General features: G+C 31.6%; 1 protein-coding gene across 1 annotated transcript in view; it reads right to left on the bottom strand.

The window, feature by feature from the left end:
- Positions 1–7,194: 7,194 nt before the first annotated feature.
- Positions 7,195–7,626, bottom strand: part of LOC101259478 (uncharacterized) — a 51,875-nt gene continuing 51,443 nt past the window's right edge. Inside the window, exon 10 of the mRNA XM_026030242.2 lies at positions 7,195–7,213. The gene's annotated coding sequence lies outside the window, so the exon portion shown is untranslated. The remainder of the gene's footprint in view (positions 7,214–7,626) is intronic.

The raw sequence follows: 7,626 nt of genomic DNA, 5'->3' as shown, positions 1-7,626 counted from the left end.
TGTAGTGAAGACCCCAATTCATACCTTGGATGCACATTTCAATTCTAGAAATTTCACTAAGGCGATCTTTGTAGTTGAGGCTCAAACTTCTCCAACGATTGATAAAGTCAACAACTAACTCATCTTCACGTTGATGAGCCTTTGTAAGTTCCATCATACTAACAACACGTCTTGTTCTATAAAAATGATTAAGGAACTCTTTCTCTAATCACTCCCAACTATCTATAGATATAGGTTCAAGATTTGTGTACCAATCAAATGCATTTTCTCTTAGAGATCAAACGAACTCTTTAACAAGATAATCATCATACGTCCCAACAGCATTACAAGTCTCGGTAAAGTGTGCTATATGTTCTTTTGGGATTTCCTTTGCCATCAAATTGTTGAACTTGGGAGGTTGATAACCCTCATACATTTTCAAGTTATCATATATAGGAGAAAATTTGGATGAAGACTCAGATTTGTCTTTGATTGTCTCTATGATAAAGTTCTTTAACTGATCAATTGGAATCAAACCTTCATCTGAGATATGAATCTCTTTGATCGTTGTTTGCTTTACGAAAGACACTTCTTTGTGTTGAATTTTAGCAAGCTTCAGAGGTGATTGACTTGATCTTCTTTCAATCATTTTTTTTATCTTATTTGTTAACTTTGAAAGTTTAGCATCTTGTTCGTGTGCTCACTTTGTCAGGCCTTCAATTGCTTCAGTTATGCTTGCTAGTTGTTCTTCTATAGTGGAAGACATTTTGATATTCTTTGATGCTTGATCTTGAACTTGAGATTTATCTAGATCTTGATCTCTATCTTGATCTTGGAGTTGAACTTGAACTTGAACTTGGACTTGATCTTGAACTTGAACTTGGACTTGATCTTGAACTTGAACTTTATCTTGATCTTGAATTTCTAGTTGAATACAAGGGTTTGGAGCTTGATCTTGAATTCGGTGGTCTTGATCTTGACTTCTTCTTGGACTTGGACTTGATCTTGAACTTTATCTTGATCTTGACTTTCTACTTGAATTTAAGGGCTTCGAGCTTGATCTTGAATCCGGTGGTCTTGATCTTGATTTTTCTTGAACTTGTTCTTGGACTTCTTCTTGGACTTGATTTTCATCTTGACTTGAACTTTATCTTGATCTTGACATTCTAGTTTAATTCAAGGGATTCGAGTTTGATATTGAATCCGATGGTCTTGATCTTGATTGTTCTTGAACTTGATGTTGGACTTCTTCTTGGACTTGGACTTGGACTTGATTTTGATCTTGACTTGAACCTTATCTTGACTTTCTAGTTGAATTCAAGGGCTTCGAGCTTGATCTTGAATCCGGTGGTCTTGATCTTGATCGTTCTTGAACTTAATCTTGACTTCTTCAAATCTTGAAGTTGAACACTTGAATTCTTGAATCCTTGAATCCTTGAATTCTTGAACTTGTAGAGAAATTTATAGCTTTTGATCCACGAGCTTTCTCTAGCTTTTTGTATAGAATTCTTGGTTCTTTTTTTCGGAATTATGAGACCCCTATTTATATTTTTAGTATAGAGGAGTTGCGATTGGAACAGGACTCCCTTCGGCTACAGATTTAAGTGAAATATCATATGGGCTTTATGGACTTTAATTAAATTCATCTTTATCTGAATTTAAATAATTATATCAATTATATTAATTCATAACATTTATTTGGACTAATATATTCATTAATTTAATATAATTCAAACAACTTTATAAATTTATATTTTTTATTGTCCTAGCCAAAAAGGATTTGTTAATGGACTAGGAAAAGAATTTAATTCCCATCACATGACATCTATAAATAGACGCATTGTATCCATAACTTTTTTTAATTACGGATTGTGAGATACAAGCCATTGACTAAAGGGGCATAATTCAAGGAAATTTTCCTTCACCTTTTCTGATTTTCGTCACTTTCTACACCTTGACGCGTCTGCATAGAAAATTCATATATCATTGTAGAAAAATTGAAATCATAAACGTCTTGATTTTTTTGAAATTAGACTTCTCGATCTCTAACATATCCCAAATTCAGAATTTAATACATTCCGAATCCTTTTTTATGATTTTTTGAAGTTAGCTCTAAATTATGTTAGTCACATTTTTTACAGCTTGATGCGTTTGTCATAAAAAATTCATATCTCATTGTAGAAAAATCAAATCATTAACGGTTTGATTTTGCTGAAATCAGACTTCTCGATGTCTAATATATCCAAAATTCAGAATTTAATACATTAGGAATCTTTTTTTATGATTTTTTGAAGTTAGCTCTAGATTCTATCATGCTGAAAATTTCAGATTTGTGTGGCTTCACTAGAACTTTTGTGCCTTGATGTAGGAACCACGAAATCACAAGATGCTTGATTATTTAGAATCTAGAAACAATGATCCACAACACATCCGAAACTCAAGATTCAATACCTTCAGAATCTTTATAGATGATTTTTTGAAGTTAACTTTAAGCTCTACTATGCTGTAATTTTAAGATTTGTGTATTCTTAAGGCGAAAGCGAATAGATGTAAATCCCCACCTTAAGAAAAGTAACTTCCTGGTATTCTTAAGGCGGAAGCGAATAGATGTAAATTCCCGCCTTAAGAAGGGTAACTTCGCAGTGTTCTTAAGGCGAAAGCAGATAGATGTAAATCCCCGCCTTAAGAAGGGTAACTTCACGGTGTTCTTAAGTCAAAAGTGTATAGATGTAAATCCCTGCCTTAAGAAGAGTAACTTGACGGTGTTCTTAAGGCGAAAGCGGATAGATGTAAATTCTCGCCTTAAGAAATGTAACTTGATGGTGTTCTTTAGGCGAAAGCGGATAGATGTAAATCCCCGCCTTAAGTACGGTAACTCCACTGTGTTCTTAAGGTGAAAGCGGATAGATGTAAATCGCCGCCTTAAGAAAGGTAACTTCATGGTGTTCTTAAGGCAAAAGCGGATAGATGTAAATCCCGGCCTTAAGAAAGGTGACTCTATGGTATTCTTAAGGCAAAAGTGGATAGATGTAAATCCCCACCTTAAGAAAGGTAACTTTGTGGTATACTTCAGTCGAAAGCGGATAGATGAAAATCCCCACCTTAAGAAAGGTAACTTTATGGTGTTCTTAAGGCAAAAACGGATAGATGTAAATCCCCTCCTTAAGAAAGTTAATCTAAAGGTGTCAAGACTTGAAAACTTTAACCTTCTGACTTGAATAATTTGAAGATTTCAACTTGCATACATAAAGGATTAAAATACTTTAACTTGCCGAAAAATTTGAAGACCTCAACTTGCAGAGTTTAAGATTTAAAAGATTTCAAAACTCACTCTTAAAGAACTTGAAGACTTCACTTACAAATTTAAAGAATTTAGAGACTTCAGCTTGTAAATTTGAAAAATTTGAAGACTTTGACTTGCATGCTTGAAGAATTTGAAGACTTCAACTTAGAGAATTTGAAAACTTCAACTTGCATACTTGAAGAGTTTAAAGACTTCAACCTAGAGACTTAAAAGAATTTTTTTTGGGGACTCCAACTCGTAGACTTACATATTTCAACTCACATTACTTGAAGGATTTGAAGGCTTACAGACTTAAAGAATTTGAAGACTTCAACGTTTAGACTTGAAGAATCTGAAGACTTCAACTTGCAGAAAAAAATTATAAGGCTTCATCTTGCAGAAAAGAATTTGAAGACTTCAATGTCAGACTTAAAAAAGCAAAACACCTCAATTTGCGTACTTTGAAGATTTGAAGACTTCAACTTGTATACTTAGATTATTTAAAAAATACTTCAAGCATGTTGTTAAAGAAACTCACACTTTATAAGGGTTTGCCCCCATCTATTGACCAATCAATAATTCATACAAGTCTAACGTTTGATGTGACAAAAGATAAATAATATACTTATCTCTTTAATAACCATACAAATAAAATATGAAGAAACATGATTTTATTAATCATGATAGATTGGGGGTACAATTATGTTGATCCATTGATTCTACTCTCTTAAGATTTATCCATGATTCGAGGGCCATTAGTGGCGTATTTCTCGAACTAGGATTATTTAGATTTGACCTCTCTATATGAATAATCCATCAATTTGCAGAGTATTCCAGATCTTGATCTCTTTATGGAATTTCCGAGATGTCTTTTAAGGGAATTTAGTACCCTTTATATAGGTATAAAATTGGGTTTAGGGTTGAGTAGCCTCCAAGAATCCTTATTTGAGTTGAATAGAACTTGTAGAGTCCCAACACGAACCGAACACATCTTATAGAGTCCCACAAAATTCAATGTCTACAATTGCCCCCTGCTTCAAAGCTTGAGAGAGTGTAGACTTGTGAAACTAAAAGAAGAGGCTTGAAGTACTCATTCTTCCACCTTTGCAGCTTCAGATTTTCATATTTGATTTAAGAAGGAAGAGATGAAGGGTAGATTTGATCCCACTAGCGTGCCAATTTGTTTCCAACAAATTTTAAGCATACGAAAAATAAATAAATCATACAAATAAAATATGAAGAAACATGATTTTATTAATCAAGATAGATTGGGGGTACAATTCTGTTGATCCCTGGATTCTACTCTCTTAAGATTTATCCATGATTCGAGGGCCATTAGTGGCATATTTCTCGAACTAGGATTATTTATATTTGACCTCTCTATATGAATAATTCATCAATTTGTGGAGTATTCGAGATCTTGATCTCTTTATAAAATTTTCGATAATGCCTTTTAAGGAAATGTAGTACCCTTTATATAGGCATAAACTAAGATTTAAAGTTGAGCAGCCTCCAAGAATCCTTATTTGAGTTGAATACAGTTTTTAGAGTCTCAACTCGAATTGAACGCATCTTGTACAGTCCCACAAAATTTTAATGTCTACAAGCAGATTTCCAATAACACACTTATACTTTATGGGGGTCCTATTACCTCCTGAACTATTTAAAATTGAAATTCTTACCTCCCTAAATGCTTGCGTGGCAAAATGATGGTATTTCACTCTCTTTGAGAGTTAAGACATAAAATAAATATCAAAATTTCATTTTTAATGTTTTTTTCATGTTTTTTTAACTTAAAAAGGGAAGTCAATTCAAAACACCCAAAGTAACTGGAAAAACAAAAACAAACAAAATCAAAAGGAAAAAAAAGGCTATAGAACAATTTGAAAACTCAGCTCCTTTCTTCCTTGGAGCTCCAAACGATGGTAGATGCCATCGTATTGATGCTGAAAAATCGAGGTACGTAGGTTAACCAATCTCAATCACACCAAACTCGAAATTAGTGTGAAATTGCAAGCTATATAACTCTCATCATCATATCTGCCATAGAAATAGCACAAAAAGCTTGGATTAATTTCATTCAAGACAACTATCCCATCTCTAATTTCTTTTCTTCTTCTTAGCAACTTAGTAGAGCATTAGTGTCAGCCATCAAATTTCATGTTCACGATCTAGAAATCACCACCATTACAATATCTATCACCACCATCACAAATCATAGATAGAAATATCCTTTCCACTCTCCACAATATAAAAATATTGAGTAAATTACTTTACACCCACTTTCAGAATCAACTTATAGTCACTAGGACTCCGTTGAAATGCCATTTTGAAGCTATTGTAACCAACTTTTTCAGTTAAAAAAATTCATTCAAACAACTTAATAATGATGGAGATCTCAAAAAAAGTTCTCAAAATTTCCTCATCGAAAAAGATTCTGACAAAATATTTATTTTGTAGGTCAATTAAATTGATATAAAATCTTATCATTTATACACCTATTTCATGACAATAAATTTAATAATAGTTTTAGATTTAATTAAAAAAGAATCAAAAAAGGGGAAAAAAGAAGAAGAAAACATGACATTGATGTGTCAGGGATTTAAAGAAAAGGGAGGAAGAGAAAGGAAAAAAAAGGAAAGACATGTTAGTCAAAAAGGTAATAGAATAAAATAAATAAAAAATTACATGTGTCAAATGAGTGAATTTCATAGATCAACATAAATGTGGTTGTGATTTTTTAAGGATGTAATAATTCCATTTTTAAATAGTTTATGGAGTAATAGGACCCCCGTGAAGCATAAGTGTGTAGTTGCCAATTCGGTAATAGATTGAGGGCTCATTTGACCATTTTCTCTATAAATATATCTAATAAAATTTAGTGAAATATATTAATAATGTTCTTTTTTAAAAAAAAAGTAAATCTAGTTGAAGCTCATTTCTAACTTTTCTTATTCATCCAAAATTTTCGGTGTTATATTTTCTAATTGCATCATAAAATTGTGAAGAGTTCTAGATGTAAGTGTTCTCTTACGCGTAATTGGTTCAAGAGGTACTTTATCATCTTAAAATTTATCATCAACATTGTTTTTCTAATGATATCCACAATTATTCTAAGCTCTAGACCTCTAAACATGTATAATTTTCACCCATGCAATAGGTTATTAACGTCCATTTTATTTCAGTAATCGAGATCATTAATCATGACCTCAAGTTCATGAATGACGTTTTAACAAGTGAGTTCTTTCAAATTCTATGAAAATTTCATCCCTGAACAATTTTTTCGGTTTTGAAACTCTTTAAATTAAAAAATATTAATGTATCAAATACATAATACCATTACGAAATAATAATATTTATATACATATATGTATATATATGTATTATGTATATATATATATATGTATATATATGTATATATATGCATGTGTGTATATATATGTATGTATATATTGTGCGAAGTGGGGCTGATTTTTTACATTTAACATTTGTGGAATGGTTGATATTATTATCGTTCATTTTCGGAAAGAATCATAATAGACTTTGATAGTTAAATATTGATCGAGCAGACCTTTTAGGCTTATTTTTTTTGTCATAATTCTCTGCTATTTCATGTATATTTTTTGAAAAGAGATAAACTTAACATTTGAAAATTGGAAATATGCTTAAAAATTGAACACTGAAATCGTTCTTTTGTTATATTTGGAAATGCTAAAATAAATTACATGCAAAGAGAACCGTATCCAATATTAATATTTATTTATGAATTTTTTTCTTTCTAAAATGTTGAAAACTACATAAGATGTATGTTTTCTGACTAATTCTCAAAATAAATGAAATAACGAATGGATTATTAAGAAAGACATCCGAGTTTCCATGGTAGAAAACATTAAGCTCACCAACAATCTTCTAGTTTGCATGAGGAAGATCTTAACGCGTTTGTGCGATTGTCTGCAAAATTTGGGTCAACATTGACCAGTGTACTTACAGTTATTTAAGGGATAAGATCACTCCTATCACAAAGTAGAGTTGGAAGCAACATCTCAAACTAAATTTCAAATAAGTTCGTATCTGTTCCAATTTCAAACAAGAAAGCTTCCTAGACTATAATGTGTATGTGGTGAATTACATATAAAATTAAAGGAATTCAATTAAGTATTCAATGTCTTAACCATTCGTCGGCCTGAATTTTGTACACATAATTTTGATATTTTACTAAACGTGTTTATGAAGTACAAATTATGTAGCACAAATTACAACTCATAAAATAGCCAAGTCGGTATTAATAAAGTGTAAAAGTTTTTGTTTGACTAATAAATTTTAGAAGCATTTTTACTAACATTAGAACATATATTTGTGTTGGC

This window comes from Solanum lycopersicum, chromosome 1 (genome assembly GCF_036512215.1).
Source record: "Solanum lycopersicum chromosome 1, SLM_r2.1".
Taxonomy (NCBI): domain Eukaryota; kingdom Viridiplantae; phylum Streptophyta; class Magnoliopsida; order Solanales; family Solanaceae; genus Solanum; species Solanum lycopersicum.
The sequence above is the reverse complement of the archived record's forward strand: the minus strand, read 5'-3'. Positions and strand labels throughout refer to the sequence as shown.